Source organism: Caloenas nicobarica, chromosome 2, assembly GCF_036013445.1.
Source record: "Caloenas nicobarica isolate bCalNic1 chromosome 2, bCalNic1.hap1, whole genome shotgun sequence".
Lineage (NCBI taxonomy): Eukaryota > Metazoa > Chordata > Aves > Columbiformes > Columbidae > Caloenas > Caloenas nicobarica.
Window position 1 is genome coordinate 78552003 of NC_088246.1, and position 21056 is coordinate 78573058.

Below are 21056 nucleotides of genomic sequence, written 5' to 3' on the forward strand. Positions count from 1 at the left end.
AATTGAGTCCGTGGTCCTGTGCTCTGTAGCAAGCACAGGCCTTGGTGCAATGAATAAAGGGGAGGCCTTATTCCCCAGCTCAGCCCCGGGTGTGCTACGTAAGACAAGCCACATGTACCTCTTCCATGTAGCCAGGAGCACAGCTCTGAGCCTCAAGCTGGGAATGAAGGTGCCCAAGGCACCAGCTACTTGAGCCTCAGAACCTGCCTCGCATGGGGTCTATAACAGCTCCAGTGGAGGCAGCTTTGGTGGGTGCGTGGGACACGCTGCCAGCTGCACCGCGGCGGACGCGCTCAGCTGCAATTATCCCTCACGCTGCGACGAAGCAGAACTAGCTGCGTTTCACGGCCGCAGAGCCCTTCCCAAGCACTGAGGAGCCCCCCGAGCTCCACGTTTCCCCTCTCCCCGCTGGCGGGGCCGCGCAGGGGGTGCCCGCTGCTGCCGCTGCCCGCGCTGCGGGGACGAGCGGGGCGCCCCGGGCTGCCGCCTCTCCCCGCCCGGGGCGGCGGGGGGTCCCGGCGCTGTCGGCCGGGCAGCCGCGCTCCCGCTCCACCGCCGCGGCCACGACGGAGCCGTGACCGGCCCGGGGTGGCGTGGGGAGCGCAGCGGAGTTCGGGGCGGCTCCGGCCCTCCCTGCCGCCTCGGCCCCGCCTCGGCCCCGCACCCCGGCGGGGCGGGGGGTGGTGCCGGCTGCCGGGGCGAGGGCGCCGGCGGCGGGTGCGGAGCTGCCAGCCCGCGGGCAGGCACGGCGGCGGCGGATGGCGGCAAGGTCAGTGGGCGCCCCCTTCCCGCCAGCGGGGCTCCCCTCCCGCCGGCCGCTCGGGGGGCGGCGGCGGCCGATGCTCGTGTGCGGTAGGTAGGGCGGCAGCGGCGGCGCCTCTCCCTCCTCCCCTACCCGGCGCGGCGGCGGGGAGCGGGGCCGCCGCGGATGCCCCCCGCCACGCCTCCCCTCCTCCTTCCCTCCCGCCGGGCCGAGGGGGAGACGTGGGTTTCGTAACCGCCTGGCCCCGCCGCGCAGGGCTCGCTGCGGGCAGAGCAGGGCTCCGCCGCCGCTTCCCGCCGCTCCCCCCGCGCCGCCCGGCCCCCTGCGGGGAGGGCAAAGGCGGGCGCGATGCGAGCTCCAGGTGATCGGCCGAAACGGGCGTGGGGCTGCCGGCCGCCCGCCGCCCGCCGCGGGGCTGGCGGGGCGCGAAGGTTACTTTGAAACCCGGCGGGGTTGCCCCCTGCGTCTCATCGGCGTTGTTTCAAGCGGAGGAGGGTTATCCTGGCGCTTCGTGAGCAAGTAAATCCAGATAACTTACAGGCGGGGTTTTGGTGGGGGTCCTTTGTTTTTGGTGGGGGTTTGGTGTTCGTTTTGGGTCAAGTTTTTGTTGTTGATTTCCCCCCCCCTCCCCGTTATGCTGGCAGTTAGCGGGGAAGATATGCGGTAACTCGGGCGCCGTCATGAAGTGCTAGACATCTCGCCGGGTTTTCAGAAGACGGCTTTAATGTTTTCTTTTTTAAGCAGACAAGAGGAGAGGGGTGCAGCCTGCTGGCCAGGTAGGATCCCCGCTCCGCAGAGAGGCAGCATTTGGAGTTCGTTCCGCCGTTAGGTGCTGCCTCCCGGCTGAGGTCGAGCTGCAAAAATGTGGTTTACGAACCCTGCCGACATCCATCACCCCAGCGCTTTGTTCGGACATGCCGTCCGGTGGAGGGACTTCTTCGGAAGCAGCTCTCTGCCCCTGGTGAAATGTGGATAAGCTCGACATGTGTGCACCAGGCTGTTAGCTGGGGCGGCATAAAGGGCGTGTGTTTGTGTAATAGGTGTTAAAAAAAACCCAGACAAACCAAAGGGAACGCAAACAGGCGTTTGATAAGGTCCCATTCAATGAACTGTAAACATAGTAATTTCTCTTGTTTTCTCACTGAAACTTTTCCTCCTTCTTACCGGTATTGTCATTTCTTAAATAGTATATTTCACAGATCTTTTGATACAGATTTGCTTAGGTTTTTGGTCTAGTTGAAGCTATTGGAAAATATTTGTAACTTTCCAACTTCTGATGTATATGAAGGTCCTGTTTTTAGCTTTTCAGTAGCCAGTCTTGGGTCACAGGCCTTTTTGAAATGCCCACTGAGTCTGGACTAACGCAGAGCTCATGGGATGATAATAATAGCGATTTAGGAAGAAAACCTTCTGCTGGAAGCGCTATTCTTGGCTATATGACAGTGCGCAACTGGATTTCAGCTGCTCGTTAATTGCTGACAGACCAAATGTAAAAGTAGCCCCGACTGAGGACTATGGAACTGGGACAGCCTTGTGCTGTTGGTGACACTGGTGTGTCCATGGCTTTTGGGATGGGGCTCTGTGGAGAATTCCTGCCATGCACGTGCTTCTATTGGCAGTGCAGTTGAAAAACCCAAACCTCTGGTTCACACCTGTGAGGTCTGTTGGAGGATTTCAACAGCTTGCCAGGTATGTGAAGACAAATTAAAATGATGTTTGTTTTCTGCTGTTTGTCTGGGGAGGGCAGAAAATTTGTTTGGGCCACACCTGATGGAAGTTTTATATGCATTTTATGAAGTCTTCTTGGGAGCACTGGAATATCCAGATTAGAAATGCCATCAGGACAATAAATATTATTTCACCCTTAATACAGGGTGTTTAAATTATACATGCAAATTCAATAACTCAGGACAGGCTGCTCATCCAAAGATATGCTATGACATAGCAGAGCGTGCAGGGAACGAGCAGGGAGGTGCTTCTGGACGCTGATCATGTACCCCAAGTGACTCACTTGGGCTTCCAGCTTTGCCAAAATCTATAGGTGTGTTTTTCTCGTACCTGTTCCTGGCTCCAGTTCAGGCTTCATACCTTGACCCCTCGATGAACTGGAGCAGGAGCTGCATCAGTCACAGTCTGACAGAGGAGAGGCTTCAGCACAGTTTTAACTTAAGTCATCTGTGTTGTCCCAGTGAAATTGAAAAGGAATACACAGAAGCAAGTTTGCATGCAAGGGTTTTGAGCTCAGGGCTGCTTCTCGTAAGCTTTCCAGGGTGTGAACTGCACATGTCTTTTGCTTGCATGGTGCTGTGAACAAATGCCACATCATGTTTGGGTTCAGTATGGAAGAGCTGACCTTAGTTATGACCAATAATTACAGAGTAGGACTAGTGGTGCTTCTCTGCTGCAGTTTGATGGAGGATTAGTTTGAGCTTGGGACCTGAAGTCTTTCTGGGAGCTAATGAAGCTTATACTCTTAAATGCCCAAGCCATCCTTTCAATTTAGTTTTCTAAGTCAGTGAAATATTTTTCAGGCTGTAACCCGAATCATTTGGTGGCGCCTGAATGGATACAGGTGTAGAGTGATGCATGTGACCTAGAGGATGGTGGTCTCACGTTGCGTTCTGTATATTTGTATTTGTTTGTCAGCCAGTTCTGCAGCCCTTCCATGCACTGAGTTGTAGTTATTCGGGCAAGTAATTCTACTGGCTTGAGTGTGGTTATTAATCTGGGTAAATGGTGTGCAATCTGAGTTCAAGGCGGTAGATTTTAAGTGAGTGCTTGCTTTTTGTGGAGAATGTGGGAAGCTAATTCCTAGAGCCTGGGATCCTGTCATGCCTTAAATTCTCTTCTGTTCTTATGCTTTGCCTCTATCCGGTGGGTGGGTGGGCTGGAAGTGAGATGGGAGGCTGGACTTTCCTCCCCACTGCAGTGAGCAGCTCTTCCAGAGAAATTCCACAGCTGTTTCTGAGTCTGTCAAGAGTTGCCTGCTTGCTTTTCCAATGCTGTTTTCCACACAAATAGGTTTTTCTGCTGCTGTGCTGGGCTCTGTGAAAGGAGCAGAGGAGCCCTTGGAACCAATGTAGCTCTGTAGTCTGTCAAACCGAGCTGCTTTGGAGCGAAACCCTTCCAGCCCTCATCAGCACAAGCTATTTGTGCAGCATCTCCCCATGTCCTGGTCTGGCAAGGGCTCGGCAATTGCTGGTCTGACCGCAGGAGAGTCGACCCCAGCCTCAAAGGCACCTGCAGCGTGGGCTGAGGGAGTCTGGGGATGGTGAGGAGAGAGATGCCGAAATCTGTGCGATGAGATCACCTCCAGGGCTGGGGGTTGTGATGGAGAGAGGAGCCCCAGCAGCTTCCATGCTTAGAGCTGAGTAATAGTCCTTCAGCCCTGACAGGGCATTTCACCCCTTTAGATGCAAATGACTTTGCCCTCCCTGTCTTCCTGCTGCAGAAATTACCCCTTCAGAGTCACCTTCAGATGTAAATGAGTTTGTAATTTGCCCCTTCCTGCTCCAGATGCACACAAGCTGGGCAGTTTCAGAGCTGAACTGCAGCCTGTGCTGTGCAGTTTGGGCAAGGCGTTCTTCCCTTGTTTCCTGGGACGTCGCAGAACGTGGAAACGCCACTAATCAGATGCACTGTAGTCGTCTTCTTGTTTTATTTTAGTTCATTTTAACTTAAATTCCCCAGGAAGTGAGTGCTGTCTGTCTCCTGCCATTCGCGTTTTGCCAGTTTCAACCAGATTGAACCAATGGTTGGCAGTCTTGAATACCATTAATTTCCCACTTGTTTTTGTTAAGATTAGTGGCTGGCTGGGAAGTCTTTGAAGCAGTGCTCTCTCTGAAGAAAAGGAGATGCGTTTCAGATGTTCGCCGTTCCGCCTGGTGGCAGCTGCCCAGCCAGGCGTCACACGTGTGGTGCTCAAACGTGCAGCACCTTTGTAGCCCTGGCCACCTCACGAGGTGTGCGTGGTCTCCAGGGCAGGGGCTGGTGTGAGGTGACGCTGAGCGGAGCTGCGGCGGCTGTGATGGAGGGGCAGGGGGGCAGAGGACGTGTATCTTCAGCGGGTAGGGCGTGTTCGTTACACCACCTAGCAGCGTGGCTGCCCTTTTGTTCATCAAGCTAAAGCCACCTGAGATTTAGGAAGGCTGGCAGGCTGACAGCTGTAGCTTGGAGCCTGCTTTCCTTGACCTCCAGGACACCTTGGGCTGGAGGAAGGCGAGCATCGGAGCAGAAGGGAACATGCAGCCCGGACAGGACTTACGCAGAGGTGTGTGTGTATGTGTGCACAAACTGCCTGTGTGCAGTGGCAGCGTGATTATCTGGGTGTTCACCAGTGTCATCCTGTTGAATGCAGTGATCCTTTGATAGAGTTGAAAAGATGACATTCGGTGCCGTACGTTTCTCCCAAAATAGCTTCCGTAAGCAAATCCAGTCTCCAGTTCCCACGCAGCCCCTTTCCTACGCTTACTTTAGGCAGGTGTGTACTAAGGCTGATGCAGTGCTGTGAGATGTCAGGGACGAGCTTCTGCATTGCTGAGCGCCCTGGTGTAGGTGCATCTGATCTGGCGTGGTTGTCTTGGGTGGTCTGCTTTAGAAATCTGGGCAGAACTGTACTAGGAAAAGCAGTCTTACTCTCACCCAGGCTGTGCCTGTGCTAGGCGGCTTTTCAATATAGCTGTGCTGAGTGTGGTGGGCACGTCTTCCAGTCCTGGACTGAAGGAAAAGACAGGCATCTGTTCAGGCAGTGACATAAGAAATAGGAGTGTCCTGGTGTCAAGGAGCACATGTGGGATGCACATGTAATTCCTTAGCCCGTGTATGTTTTGCTACCCTCTCTGTTGCTGCTGCTCTTCAGAGAATACATGCCTGTTGTCCTGGGGCTTAGAGGGTGGCTCTTCGAGAGATTGCCAGTGTCATTCTCTAATGTCAGAATATTGTCACCCCAGAGGGATGAGCTGAATCTCAAACACCCATATGCCACTGCTTTTCAGACAGCTTGTGATGCAGCTATGATCAGGTGCCTCTGTCAAGGTGAGATGAAGGAAGGAACCGTGTAGCTGGCTCCCTGTGATGGGTTGCAGAAGATGTGGAGCACTGAGTCATGTCAACAGGGCAAAGGGGGGTGCTGTTGCCTCTCCCCCACACAAACTCTGCCTTCTGGAGATGGGGCTGGGCACCTCTGGCATCTGAGCATCAGTCTCTACGCTATTAGAGATGTGGCACTTAGTGAAGGAGAATGTCTCTTGCCTCCATTCGTTTCCCCAGCATAGGCACCAACTTGTACCACTGGCAGCGTGGCTCGGTAGATGACTGTGGTAGTTAAGAATGGGCTGTTGGGCTCAGGCCAGACATCCCGTGCAGGTCCCTCCTCTGATGGTGCCAGCCACCTGAGCTTTGGTGTGAGAAATCCTGAAACAGGCAGTCGTGGGGTACGCTGCCGTAATGTTTCTGCCTGTTCTTGTTAACTGTATAGTGCTAACTATATGCATTTAATGATGGTGTAGTGCTTTCTCTGTCAGGTTTTAAACCAAGCTGAGTGGGTTGTATGCCAAGAGGGAAGGATTGCAATGCTTCCACCATCACGACGGACTTTTCCACAGTGGAGCTTTTCCAAAAGATGTGCACTGGAGAGAGCTGGTGTGGCCTGAGTGCCTGGGACACTGCAGGCTCCGACTGGCTGCACCTCAGGGACTTGATAGCTCTGGGTTTTTCAGGCTCTGCTCTCTGAGGATGGGGAAAGACAGACGTGAAGGTTGCTTTGTTAAGAACAAAGGAATGTGTAAAGCTTGTGGTAGTAGCTGCCAGCACCCGTTAGACAAGGTAAAAATACTACTTAAGAGAAAGCGGATGCGTGTGTGTTTACAAATGGGGACGCACAAAGACAAATAAGACTTAAAAAAGCATGAAGCCTATACAGCAAGCATGCTGTCAGACACACTGCCTCTTGCCAGGTAATATCATCCGCAAATAAAACAAGTTAGGTTGTTGCTACTGCAGCTGCTTTCCCTGGTGAAGCAGGGTGAGCCAAACTTGTCTGACTCTGACAAAAGCATTGGCAATTTGCCCGAAGTCTGAGGTGTGCAGGGTAATTTACTTAAAAAGCCCCATAGAACAATTATTATCCAGGATGAACACATACAACCATAATGTTTGCTTGCAGTTGTGTTTTCTATGACACACTCGTTGGCTGCATTCACCAGTAAACACAGCCTGGAGGTGACCGGCTTCTTCCCTGACCTGCAGTTAACAGCAATAATTACACTTAAACAAGTTTTAATGCGGGAGGCAGGAGGGATTCAGTGGCTTGGGCAGAAGGCTGTCAGTGGGGTCATTTGGGATCCAGGCCTTGGGAGGTTTCCTTCTGACCTTGGGCAAAGCACATCAGCTGCTCACTGCCTCCGTTCTTTAAATTTGATCCATTATGATTCATTTCAGGGCAATTGAATGATATTGGTCATTGTTTCCTCCTCTGAAACAACCCCCAAATACCCAAATGTTTGCATGGAATCGAAGTTTAAATATTAAGTCTCCCTCTCTCCTCCCTGCTCTTTACCTTGGATAAAGGTGGAAGAAAAAGAATTGTTCACGGCCATATGCTGGAGGCATCAATCACGTCGGGAGCAGAGTCTGCCAGTTGTTCCACACATTATTAACGATGAAAAGATATCAACATATGAGCTCATAATTATGTTGCGTTTAAATTACTTACAAAATAGTGGCGTTAGGAGAACAATGGGGTTACAAAAGCAAGGAAGTGCCAGGACTAACATTGCATAGCTCCCCTTTGCATCTGCATTGTGATACAATCTTTAATTCTATAATTGCCTCATTTTTTCCCTTTCACAGAGTCCCTCTTTCAGTGGATAGGTAATTACTGCATCATTCATTTTCTCTTCCCTACATTTACTTTCTGCATGTGTCTCCACATCTGTTTATTTTACACCCCACCCAAACCTTGAACTGAGCAGTGCTGCTCATTCCTTCCTGGGGGCTTCACAGGCAGAGGGAGGTTTTTATTCTTGCAACATCTCGGGTGCAGGTACTGTCTTTGTTTTCGTAGCTGAGGAGTCGAGGAAAAGAGCAAATAAGGCTCAGATGTTTGAAACACCTTCAATTTTGGCTGCCTTAAAAGGATACTTAGGGGTGGTTTTATTTTTCACTCACCCCGGAACACCTGGCACGATATAGCCGTTCATTTACTGGAAGCAGGACAACTGACCTCAGTTGCAGGTCTCAGCACTCTGGCAGGTTCCCCCTGGGTGTCTTGGCTTTGCAGAGGCCTGGGACTGCCCCGTTAGGGGTCACCTGGCAAAAAACTGGTTTCAGGGATTTGCTGAGCATCTTACAAAGACCGTGGAATTCCTGCCTGCAGGCCAACTTCCTCGAACAAGGCAGTTGGGTTGTCTCTTTTTCTTCCTACATTGCCTCATTCACTAATTTTCTGACCTCCACTGACTGAGGCAGGGTCTGAGACAGCAATTGCTTTTATCACACAACCCTATCTTTTTCCCAAAGCAGTTGATTTTTGGGGCTCAAATGATTTGTGATCATTGAATTGGATAACAGAATCAGTGCAGGTGTATACAGTAGCTGGATGGAGGTTGCGTGAGCAGCCTATACCTCTTAATTTTGCACTGTTCAAATTTGCAGGCTTTGTATTAAAATTTTTAACAGCTGAGTTTTAACATAATTTTATAACTGTACAAAGGGAAAAGGAGGAGATAAATAAAAATTACTCCTGTCACATGAATCTGCAGTGACCTGGGTCATCCAGAGGGTGTAGAACTTAGGGCTGTAGCATTAATTTCTAACCCATGAGGTAACGGCCAGCTTAACAGCACTGTTTGGCTGTGGGTGGTGGCAGTTGCCAGAGTGGGGTGACATGTTCTGCAGGTCATCTGCTGCTGTGTTAGGGGCTTTCACAGCCCAGAGCCAGGATACCCTCAGATCCCATTTAAGGATGATGTGGGCAGAGCTCTGGGTGCTTCCCCAGTTCTTTCTGACTTGCCTGGTGTCTGTCCTCCTCTTCCCTCTGTAGCTGCCTAGTTTCTCATCGCTTTAAACTCACCCTCCTCAGTTGCCCCTCCTCTGCTCTTCCTGTGCATCCCTAACAAATGACATCTGCTTCTCCCCTCGCTTTCTGTTGCTACTGGTGCCACCTGTAATTTTCCAGAGGTCGCAGATCTAGATACCCAGGTAGGATTGTGTGCAGTCTTGATTCCAGTTTACATCTGTAATTTTTGCATGTTGAAACTGTAGATAAAGGCCAGCCCAGTACCTTTGAATGGTGCATTTTAGGGGATTCATCTTCCCTACTTCTAGTCTGGAGCCATTGGTGGTGCGCAGAGAGAAATCAGGCAATGGGTAAATGGCTGCTTTAGGCCAAGTCTATAAAAATAGTTTAAACCTAAAGAATATGCTGCAGTCTGCCCTGCTTCTCAGTGTTTCGTTGTATGCAGTCTTCCTTGACTCCCCCTACCTTCTAAAATCAAGCCTGGGTGGATGTGCCATTTTATGGGGTTGAACATGAGGCCGAAATTACATCAGTTCAGAAAAGAGTGAGGAATGAATGGAAGCATGATAGTGCAGGCAAGAGTGTGCAAGTTCTACAGGCTGGGCTTCCAGCTGAAATGCAAGTTGGTGCAACGCAGCTGCTTCCCAGAGAGGTGATGTCTGTAGTCCCAGCAAGCCATTAGATGCTTTTGGCCTGCATGTCAGTCTTCTGACCAATTTACAGTGAGTTTCTTCCTACGGCTTTGTTCAGAGGAGGGGAGGGTGGTTAATATAAACCTTATGCTGCAGTGAGAGAGCAGGAAGCAGAAATTTCCGATTGTGCTCAAATAAGCATAACATTTAGCTTTCTTTACGTACTTCCGGCTTTTTTTGTTTCATTAAATAAGATGAGGAAAAGTGGATTATACCAGTGAAGAAAATACAGTTGCCAACAAAATCTGGTCTTGGAACAGACCAGGCAGACCTGCAATGAAGCAGTCGGGATGAGAATGATTTTAAAGTCAGACTTGTGTTTTTGGGAGTTTGTGATATAAATCATGGCCGTGATAGATATAAACCATATCAAACTAGTTTCATAAAATAATGACAGAACAGTGTGTCTTAAAAAGTTTTGGATGAGTCACTCAACAGCTTGTACACCTTTACAAAATAATTCATAAGCCAGATGCTAAAAACTTGCACCAACCAAGTGTGTCTCCCTCTCTTACAGTGTGTGTAAGTCCAAAAGCTGGTATTTGAGTACTGGACTTTACATATTTGAAAAGGAGAGAGGTACTGAAAAGAACATGGGACTGGTTTTCAACTCGGGTGTACAGATACCGGGGGTGAGGCGGGTGGGCAAGGATGTGAGTCTGTGAAAGGTAACTGGGAGAAATGGCTTGTGTCAATGGAGAGATTTACACATCTCTCCGAAGGTGGGGGGGAGAAAAGATTTTGTGATTTTTTAAAAAAAGATTGCACATCACTGGCCTAGCCACCTCCTGCCTGGAAGGTGGCAGTGAGCCCGCATACCTAGGGTTTGGTCTGAGTTTGAGTAGACTTGTTCTGGCACAACCTTGTTCTTTACAATTTTTGTGTCTGTGTTTCTTTTGAGGTAAGCGTATTTGGGCAGATCTTCGGGCACCGTAAGTTGCTGTAGCTCCCCTGGGAAAGAAGTGTCTCCTCTGTGGGGTGGCCTCCATGCTGGGTGTGCCCCCCGGCCCCTCTCCACCCCCTGTTCTGCCTCCCCCGCTCTTCTTCCTTGCAGCATCCGTAGTCGGATGCTGAGAGGCAGAGACAGAGCTTCGAAAAAGCTGGCTCAGCAGAAGAAGTGGAGAGCCAGCTGATGCCAGTATTAATATTCTTTCCAAATTGATGGATGAGACGATTATAAAATCGCAGAGGGAAGTGAGACTTAACAGAATCCATGTTTTAATTGCATTCTGGATTTTTTTCAGCAGCCAGCTTCTGAGGTGCAGGACAGAGCAAGCATTTTTTGTGAGGATGTTGATGTAGACTGCACAATGTATTGTTTTTAAAGAAAGAGCTTGGGCCAATCTGTTTTCCACACTCTGGTGCTCTCAGCCTGCTTCAGTTGCACTACGTGGTAGCATGCGGTGTCTAGACAGTAAATCAGATCTGAAATACTGTCTCTGTGCAGGCAGAGAAAAAAAGAGTGTCGCAAACAGCTCCAGATTTACCTGTAGTGTTGAGACGCCCAGGCTTGTGAAGGGCACTTTGGTGCTGGACTTGCAATTTCCCCTGTGTGCCCTTCATCCCCGTGGAGAGGAGTGAGGACGGTGGGGCTGTTTGGCTTGCGGTGACTGGCAGCCTGGGTCCGTGTTCGCTCCACACTGCGTGCCACCCATGCGGCACTGACACCCGCTCGCCTCTAACCTGGGGAAGGTCCTTTTTCGGCTGACAAAGCCACACACTCAGTCTGCGAGTAGCACTCCTGAATGGATGGCCTGCTCTGCAATGGGAGCTGTCTCGCACTTTGGTTTATATCCTTCCTTCCTTCTCATTTTTATTTGTTATTACTCTTGTCACTGCTAGGCGGAATGCCTTCCTGGTCCCGAGCAGTATCTGCATTGAACATCGGATACAGACACTTGTTCATGAGCAGAGGTGGAGGCTGCATATATGCCTACACCCATTGAGGTTACTTCTGCCCCAGTTAGGTCCGTGGCTGGGCTTTTGTCACTGGTGCAGCTCCATTTGCCTCGTGGGTCTTGCTTTTGATTCCCTGCAGTGTGCAGTGAAGGTCCAGCAAGCATGCAGTGAAGTCTGCTTGTAGACTCTTCATGTGACAGTGGTTAATTTTTTATTTAGTGGCTTTGCCAAATGTAATTCAATAATTTTGGTAAGCTGGCTTGCATGACAAGAGTGTCTTTGTGCCACACTGGCATGTGCAGTCCTGATAGCCACTGTGGTCTAACATTTTCCTCTAAGCAGAAGTAGTATATTTAGGTGGTCTGCAAAGAAAAGGGGAAGGCAAGAACAGCAAGAAAACAATGATCACTAGACATAACGGATGTTGCTGAACCGGAGGCAGTGGATAGCTAGCTTCTAATGAGTGCCATCTTGAAAATATGGCCCATATGTTTGTGTGCTGCCTGAGGTTTTCTTGTGGACGAGTATTTTGCTGGAGTATGTGTCATTGAGGATTGGACCAAAATACTTTCAGTTTTGTTTTCTTCAGGCTTTAACCAAAACACCGTTTTCTTTGTAGTATTTTTCCTTTCTTTCCTCTGACTGAGAACTTCTTTCCACAGTCCCCTTCACCCAAACATGACTTGCCCTAATTGGTCATCTTTTGAAAAGGTACATGTGTAGGTGTTAAGAGGAGAAAGCATCAGCCTTTTCTTTTGCCTGCTTCTGCTTTCTCCCAAGTCAAAAGCGGAGCAAAAGACACCTTTCAAGGTGTTCCTGTTCAGGAGTAGTCTCCTAATCAAAGTCCCGGTCTTACGAAGTCCTGGTATCTTCAGCAGACGAGCCTTCTGCTTCCATCAGCAGCCTGTGAAGTTGCATAAGAGGAGGTATGCTCAGGGCTGCTCTCTTTCTGAAAGTGAGTAATTTGGGGTGGAGGCGGTATTCTGCCTGAGTGCTTCAGCATTCCTGTTTTCAAGCTTGGTGTTCTCCACCTCCCTCATAGGTCCGGAAGGATTTCTGGGGTCCAATCGGGCCGTGAGGGGCTCCCCTCTTTTCCCCTGCTTATCTCCCTGGGGCAGCAGCTGCAATCTGCCTGATGAGGTTTGGAAATTAGGTCCTCTTGCTCCATTTCCTGCTGTGGTGTTGGTTGGTATTTTAATGGCTTCAAGCTAACATTAGGGAGGGTAAAGCACGGAAGAGCTTGAGGACTGCTGTGAGAGGAAACGTTTCTTACGTTCTCAGAGGTGATGTCCTCGCAGGTGGTAAAACAGGCTTGTGAGATGTGGGTGTGATGCCTCTGAGTTACAGAGGTGCCTTAGCTGGGCAAGCAGTAAGCGCCGAAGGTGAGCATCAGGTTATGATGGCCTTTTGACGTTCTAAAGGATCCGAAATCTTTGCAGTGTTTACTCTGAAAATATTCTCTGCCTTTCCAGAAGTGCACTGTTTACACACGCGCAAACATTGTGATTTTGCAGCGTACGTGCTGGCGGTTGCTGTGCTTTGGGCACAGCTGGTAGTGCTGATAGGAGGATTTCTATTATACAAACACTTGCTGCTTAGAAGGTAAAAATTTGCTGAGAGTGGCACTGGAAGCCCAGCAATTCTCCCTCCAGCAAGGAATGGCCCTGCCGGCTGCTGAGCTGTGCTTGGCAATGCGCATGTACATGGTCACAGCAGGACAGGGGCGCTGAAGCGCTGGCCTTATTTGGAATATTTAAATTCCTTAAGCTTAGCAATAATTTCCAAATATAATTATTTAAGAGTAAACCTGAACTACGCTATTTTGCAGATGCTTGGGAGCCTGTTTTCTTCCTTCTGCAATGGCAGATCTGTTAGCACCAGTGACTGCAGCTCCAAGTTGCTTGTCCAGGTATAGCTGGTCTTGGCTTTGGTGGGATCAAGGCCTGTTTGGTACTTTTTGACTTGATTCTTGCAGGATTTCCTTTTTTTTTTCTGCACTGTTCTGTATGCCGGTTTCTCTGTAAATGTTACGAGAACCGGCAATATGGGTCTGATGCCCAGCGTGAGGCGTTAATACAGACACATTTCTTTTTTATTTTGGAAGCTCTTGCAGCCCGCACTGTTGGCAGGGCAGTCAGTGCTTGTGCACCGTTTGGGCGGCTGGGGGGTCACTCAGGCCCGGCGTGTGCAGCGTTGTTCACGCCGAGGTTATTTCAAAGGGACACGGCAGCTTTTGCACCCAGGGCTGTGCAATCTAAAGGGTACGTTTAAATCAGAGAGGCGCTCGATGAGAGGCCAAGATGGTTATTTGCATTACTGATGAGATGATTAGTAGATGGTGTTCATGGTTCTCATTAGAGACCTGCGGAAGATTGGGATCAAACAGAAAGGATTTGTGTGTGTGTGTAATTTATGAGGCCTGCTGCTCAAACTTCATTAATACTTTTCATTTGTTGCCTTTCACACTGGCAGTGGGGAAGAAAAGCTGGAAAATGCTAATTGTGGCATGTACTCTCAAATGGAAACAAAGGTGGCTGCTTGGATGCTCCTCGGTGCTGGTGTCACCGGGGATCAGCAGCTGCTGCAGGGCTGGTGTAGGAACAGTGCAGGGGGATCTGATTTTTACAGCCGATGATTGGTTTCCTTTGTATAGAAATATCCTTATTTTGATAGGTGAAATCAAAGGACTAGGCTCTTTGGTCTGAAACTATTTATCGTTAGTATTTGTTGCATGCTCAGCTGACTGAATTGGTTCAAATGGAAAATGCTGTTTCCCAAACCAGAAAACGTATTTCACCCATTTTTAAATTTAATAGCAAAATACAAAAAGATCCCTTTTCTATGCTTCCTTTCTCTCACCCTTTTTCTTTTATGTTTCTTAGTGGCAAAATAATAAAAGGTTGAAGAAAAAGTTTTGTATGGACACTCACATATGTATATATGGAAGAAAACCCAAAATATATGGATATTTTTTGACTTACCAAAAAAAGCTAGTGAAAATCAGTGATTGGTATAATGTTACTTTTATGAAAAAAAATGCATTTATCAACTTGCAGTTACTCTGCAGGTTATTCAACTTTGTCTTCTGGTGGTATATAACCACAGGCGTGATTCTCCACTTTCTTGTCCTTGCTTATGCTTTTCTAACTGCAGCACGGTTGCATTGATTTAAAGCTAGTCTAGCGTATTGGATAGCCATGTCCAATTATTTTTCCGTTAGCTCACTAGCTTTTTTTTTTTTTTTTTTTTTTTTTTTTAATATTAGTTATTACCACAGGTGGTAGCAACTCCTAGCTCCAAAGTGTGCCTTGCACTAGCTTGAGTGGCCTGACCTGCCTGCTGCTCAGCTGTCCCTGCATTCAGGAGCCTGCCTTCTCCATTTGGTTCACGGCACGTGGGTCCAAGCAAAAGCCAGCGACTGCTTTCAGAGGGTCCAAAGTCACTGGTGTGATATTCTGCCTACTCTTGAGACATACCAGCTTCCCCATTTTGCAAATCAAGTCAAAGAGGGTAATGTGCAGGTCCCATTTTATTCCAGCATGGCTTGCTTATGCAGTGGAGAGGACGTGAGAAACACGTGCAGTCATCTAGGTGGATGAAACCACCTTTGAATGTTTCAGTAGTGTCACACATGACAGAAATTGTGAGCTGCTGTGTGAAATACATGTGTCTCTTCCCAGAGGGGAAAATCCTTGACGGTACTTATAAAAGGTATTGGGAAATTGTAGGTTAAATAACTACCTCTATTACCACATTAATGTTTTATTTTATTGCTGCTTTTCCAATTGCAGGCAAGATGTGCAGGCAGGGAGCAAAAAAAGAAAAAAAAGTAGGATAATGGAGCAGTTAGTTTCTTTGAGGGTTTGTCTGTTTTACTTCTTTAGTGCATCTTTCTTTTCTGTGTCTGATTCCTGGCAGTGTTCCGCGACCTCCAGCGGATCCCACCGGTGTTCTCCATTTGGAGCCCCCTGAGCAGGCACGAACCTACAAGCCAGAGCACTGAAAGCTCTGAACTACCTGAAAGGAACATGTCTTGCATCAGCTTTTCCTCTTTTTTCCCATGTTGGTGAACACTGGGGGCAATTGTTTAAAGCAGCTGAGCTTTACTTCAAAGAAAAAGCAGCGCCAAACCAGCATTTGGAGATGATGACAGAGAGGACTGAGCACTACTATTCCTCCTCAGGACACTCTCGCATTCATTGCTATCCTTATTTTAATACGTCTTAAGTTTTTAAAGATCAGCTTCGTCTGAAAAGAGGACTGTGATTTGGTTGTAGTGTACCTAGAAAGTGAGGGTTATTCTTGTGCGTCAGGATACATGTGTTTAGACTCCTTAGATCTTCAATATTCTTGAAGTGAAAACTGGGAGCCCCTTAGGCATTAGCTGAAGAAGAAAACATCTTAGGCTACTGCAAAAGTCAAAACCATAAGAAATACAAGTTGCAGTTCTTTACTGCTACATAAAAGGAAACTGCTAAGCATATTTCCTTGGTAAGCAAGCCAGTTCATGAACTGTATTGTATTACTTTTTTGTAAATGTCCCCATTTCATCAGCTCCTGTTCCAAGATAGATTGTTGGCACCTTACCTTCTGCAACCAAAAAGCTAGAAGAAAGAGGTTTGTAGGAGTAGCAATTTCAGGAGATTGTTTGGAATCTCAGACTGCTTATTTAGTTGCTTTGAATTATTGGGTGATACATTTGGTACCTGCTGTTTTGTTTCAGAAGAACATAATGTAAATAAATTTCATTAGAATAGTGCTCTACACTTGCTGTCAATCTTTTGGCTGAATTTTCTACCTTGGTAAAGCACAAGACTCAGATACTGGCAAAATCTCCTCCTATGAATGCCTTTCCTGTGAAGGACTGGTGCAAAATAGTTCTGTTTTAGCAAAGGCAAAAGCCTAGTAGGTGTGCTGCACCTCCCAAATCCACGCAGGTCTCTGTGCCACTTGGAGGATGCGTGCACAGGATTTAGTTGTTCCTTCATCACTGATCAGAAGTCCCTTTTTCACTGTGCCTTGGTTGTAATTGTGTGGTCTGTTTGCAGATCTCACACCAGCACGGGAAGGCAAATGTAGCTCCCACTTGTCCTTATCTCACAAAAAAGGGTGTTTGGCATCTGGGAGGCACTAACGCCGTCTTGCAGCCCTTGCCCTCCCCAGGAGAGCTGGTGCAAATCAGTCAGAGCTAGAGAAGCAGGACCCTGCAGTCCGAATGTTGTCTGCTGCCTAGGTCTTGAGAGTGTGGTGGATATTTGGAAGCAATGAAAACAGATGGCCCTGTGTGCAATGCAAGAAATTATTAACTCCACCGTATTTATTTTTATAGTAAGATTGTGTTTTCACATCTCCACGAGAGCTACTTTACAGGTATATGAACCCAGCAAAGCGTTTATTTTCTGGACATAATGACTTTGGCACAGGTGTGATGAAACCACACTGAGCTGGTAGAACTGCAGTTTTGTGAGTATCGCTGCATCCTCTCTAAAGAAATTTGGCAATGCATGGGTGGAGGTCGTATTTCTCTACACTCTGGATTGACATTGCTGTGCAGGAAGAGGCACGTGGGACAGACATAGCTTTAGTAAAGTTAAGTGATGGTGGTTTTAGAGCGAAAATGGGATTAATAACTACCTAGAAAATAGAGCATTATTTGATGAAAATCTGGTTTAACTTTTTAGCGACTCAGGAATGTGACCACTTAAGATTTGAGTCGCGTTTTTTAAAGGTGTTTCAACAGGACTTTCGAAGTTATGGGTACGTTTCATTGCATTCAGATTAATATGCGTGTAAGAGCTTGACAGTGCGAAGCCTGTGTGTGCTTATGAATTGGGCAGTTGGTGGCTTGGCCACCTGCGTTTTGTGTTTGCATGCAAAATAATTTGTATTAGCAGTAGAGCATTCCGTGTGCACATAGCATGTGTTATAACTAATATGCATGCAAACAAGTAGGTCTGGGAAATGTTATTGTAGGAAGCCATGTAGGTAAGACTGGATACTTGCTGGAGGCCACTAGATTGTGTCTTGTCTTAAAAACAGAAGGGGGAAAAAAAAAGAGCAAAGAGGGTGGGGGTTACCTGCTTGTTGTAGTTTGGGTCCAGTCCTCTTCAATCAACACAGTGGGCTGTTGATGTTAGAGAATTATGCAGGGCTCTGTTTCAACTGGTCTCCAAAATGACTCAGTGTAAGAACTGACAGTGAGGTCATGTGGATTTTTTGGTGTTTGTTTTTTTTTTTTTAGGGACCTGTTGGACTAATTAGGCTATGTTATGTGGCTTAGTATTAGTTAAGCATGCCCAGAGTTACTGGTGAGAGTTCAACCTTTAATTTTCTGCTGGAAGCAACTTCCCTTCAAGATTCAGAGATGTCTGGCAGTTGTCATGAGAGATTGTAATATATTAAATCCCAAAGCACTGTATATTATGGGGGAAGGAAAGCTGCAGAAGCGGAAGGGGAATTAATTGTATGACGAGGGACGTGCTGAACAAACAGCTTAACACTCGGCGTCGCAGGGAGATTGGTTGTGTCAGTGTTCAGGAACTACTTTTGCTGAGTCTGTTCATGTGCATATGTATATATATAAATTAGTGACTGCTGTGATTACGTGTAATGGCTTATTATGTAATTGTTTGAACAAGGCAACGGGGAAAGCAAGACTTCCAGACTCTCATATCTTTGGCTGATTACAAGCATTCAGTTCTTCCTTCTGCACCTCCGGGCACTGCAGAAGTTGCTCACACTTGATATCTGTATTTGCCCTCGCTTTCCACTCACTCTCTGTCCCTGCCCACATCTCGTTCCTGCCCCAGCCTCCAGCTCCCGTGAGGAGTCTGGTGTCTTTTCTCCTCCTGCTTTCTGCATCCTCTCCATACCCTCCCCAGTCTTCAGTAACACAGTCCTTCCCTAACAGATGTAAATCAGGCAGATTTTTAGCTTCCCCTTGATTTCTGTAGCATGTGAAAGTTAAAAGAGAACATTATTTTTTAAAAATTTTTGGTTGTCTTTGTCCAGTGTTAGTCTCCAGATACTGTAAAAGGCCTTAGAGAAAGAGTATTGCTACAAGGAAACTCTCTCAGTATAAATTTCACCAGACTTTCCATGTCTGAAAAAAATGTTCATCTCTGACCTCTAATTCCAGAGAAGTAATTTTATTGAGATTCAGACTCTCAGGTTTTATATCCTAGAAAGTTTGTGCCTGCTAAGGGGAAGACTTCATTTCTCATATACTGTTGGCTGTTTAAAGTCCAGAGGCAAAATTCAGGTCTGGAAGGATGAGGCCAAATGCCTGTGGTTGGGCTCCATGTACCAAAACCAGGTGCTTGTACTGCCAGGCTGTGGGGCAGTATGGTCAGATTAGCCAGGGCCCACAGTGGGGTGTTTTTAGTGATTTTTGCTGATCGCAGGCAGACACAGGATACCTGACTGGTCACGAAGTCTGCTGGACAGATGCATTTAACCAGTGAAAAGAGTCCGAAGCGATGCTGTGACATACACCTGTGGTATCTGTGAATGGATGTTGGGTGCCTCAAGACAAGCTTTGCTTTTGTGTGACATGATGCCTGTCCCAGCATAACATTCAGTGTGCTGTTCTTTCTCCAGTACAAGACTGGCTTGTTTTTCTGGTTGGGTTTTAATGCAGAAAAAGTAACCTCCATCATCGGTGAGCCACTGGGTGGGTAAAACATGCATGTCATACCTGACATGTCCCAAGCGCATTGGTGTCCTTCTTAGCAGTGGTGGCCAGCGTTGAGTCCAGAGCTGTGTCTGCTGTTGGCACAGCCTAAGCTAAACTTAAGCCTCCTGAATACCGGCTTAGCTAATTTGTTGTTCTTTGGGACTATTCAGTCTTCCCAGTCCAGGCAAGCATCACTTCATTCCACCTCTCCAAATGCTGTTGTTACTTGTTGCCTTTTTTTTTCTTTTTCTTTTTTTTTTTTCTTTTTTTTTTCCCCTGGAACAAACAACTCTCAGTGACACCTCCAGTAATGTTTCATTGCCATCCAAAAAGAGGAAAGCACTTTGTCAGCTACCTACTTCAGGCAGAGAAATTTATATCTGTGAGAAGCATATGTACAGAACAGCAATTACTCAGGTCATCAATATTTATACAGCAGATAATAGTCATCATGGACAAGATGAATATTGTCACAACAGCAATAGCTGCTGGAGGAGGGATGCAAAATGTAATTACTAGGTTTCTTTAAATGGAATTATTATTTAACTTTCAAGTGATCAGTGAAAATAGCTTTGAGTCTGGATGAAATATTCAGTGAGAGTTCACCTGCTTCTAGGAAGTAAAGGAAATGCCCCTCCTGTCTACCCTCATGTCACACAGCAAAAGCTGCCTGGGATGTTGTCCTTTACATGAGCTTTTTGCTAAAGGCAGTGCTCGTGTCAGTTGCTGAATGAGGAATAATAAAAAAATAAAGCAGTTTCTTTTGAAAATGAATTTTTCTTCTGTCTGCTGTGGATGGACACATGTTTGTGGTTGAGGTGGAGGCACAATCATACATGCTTTGTTTTTAAAAGCCATATGCCGGTGTCCGGTGGAAGGTGGCCATCCTTAGGTTTTTTACCAGAGCTTTCCAGCATCCCACTCGCCAGCTGATGCGATGCCGGCCCAGCGCGTCCCCATCGGAGCTCCTGCTCGACAACCGGCTGGAGGGACAGCCCGGGTGGTGGCTTCCAGTTTGCACAGGAGAATGCAGCTCCGGATTTCTGCAGAGAGAACAGCTCCTCACACCCACCCTTTTTAACCTTTGGTGCAATCATTCACAGGTCTTACCTGAAAATTTTTGCTAGGTTGCCCTGGTTTTGGAAAGCGTTAAACTAAAAACTACCTGTATGCGAACTGTTTGCTACAGATAATTTACTTGCTGGCACAGATAATTTACGTGCTGACTTTTTTTCTTCTGCTTGTGAATGCCTCTGAATAGCTGCATTTTTTCCTTAAGCTAACTGGCTCTTCAGATGTGACCATCTGAGTATTTAAACCCCTGTACCCCCTTGATGACTTTCACTTGGGGGGAAACAGCGGACAGGAGCGCGTAGCCTTGGTGTTCAGCATTTAGCTCAGTTGGCTTGACTGTCATTTGCAACGTCAATCACACAGCTCAAAGTTTTTGAAATCCCAATGCAACTCAACAACATTTTCGACAGACTGGATCCACAGAAGACCTAAAGTACTGCGGCATGAAACTTCCAGGCACTGTGTACTGTGGGATGCAGATAACGAGGTTCCTTGTGCAATGCCAGGAGAAAAGTTGGCCTGAGAGTGGGATTTACAAAAGCTGGTGTCCCTAACGTGTGCTGCCTACAAAAAAGGAGAATCAAGAGAAGGTCTTTTGGGCCAGCAGCCCTCTTTCTGTTCCAGGAAAACATGCTGAACTGCTCCTTTTTATTCTTTTCTGGAGTCGGGTACCTTCTGCTGAGAAGTAAGCACTGGAGGAGCTAGTGGTTGTTCTCTCTGAGTCAGGTCTGAGCTACCTTTGTCTGGCAGCATTTGTGGATCTTTTTCTCTTCATAGGTAAACCCATTAGACTGCCTGGATTCTAGCCCTTCTCCAAATGAATTTTTAATATAAAATAATTAAACATTCATTGGAGCAGGGACAGGAACCCAGGTCTCTGCCTTCCCCTCATACTCACTTTTCCTTTCTGACCTGAATACTGAATTATGCACTTCG

At 47.5% G+C, this 21056-nt stretch overlaps 1 protein-coding gene across 2 annotated transcripts in view; it reads left to right on the forward strand.

The window, feature by feature from the left end:
• Window positions 1–715: 715 nt before the first annotated feature.
• The window catches only part of RNF152 (ring finger protein 152), a 47473-nt gene continuing 27132 nt past the window's right edge, over window positions 716–21056 (forward strand). The window contains exon 1 of one of the 2 annotated variants that reach the window (XM_065629110.1): window positions 716–769. The gene's annotated coding sequence lies outside the window, so the exon portion shown is untranslated. Of the gene's footprint in view, window positions 770–1095; window positions 1283–21056 lie in introns of those variants that run through there. The other variant, XM_065629111.1, reaches the window with a different exon arrangement.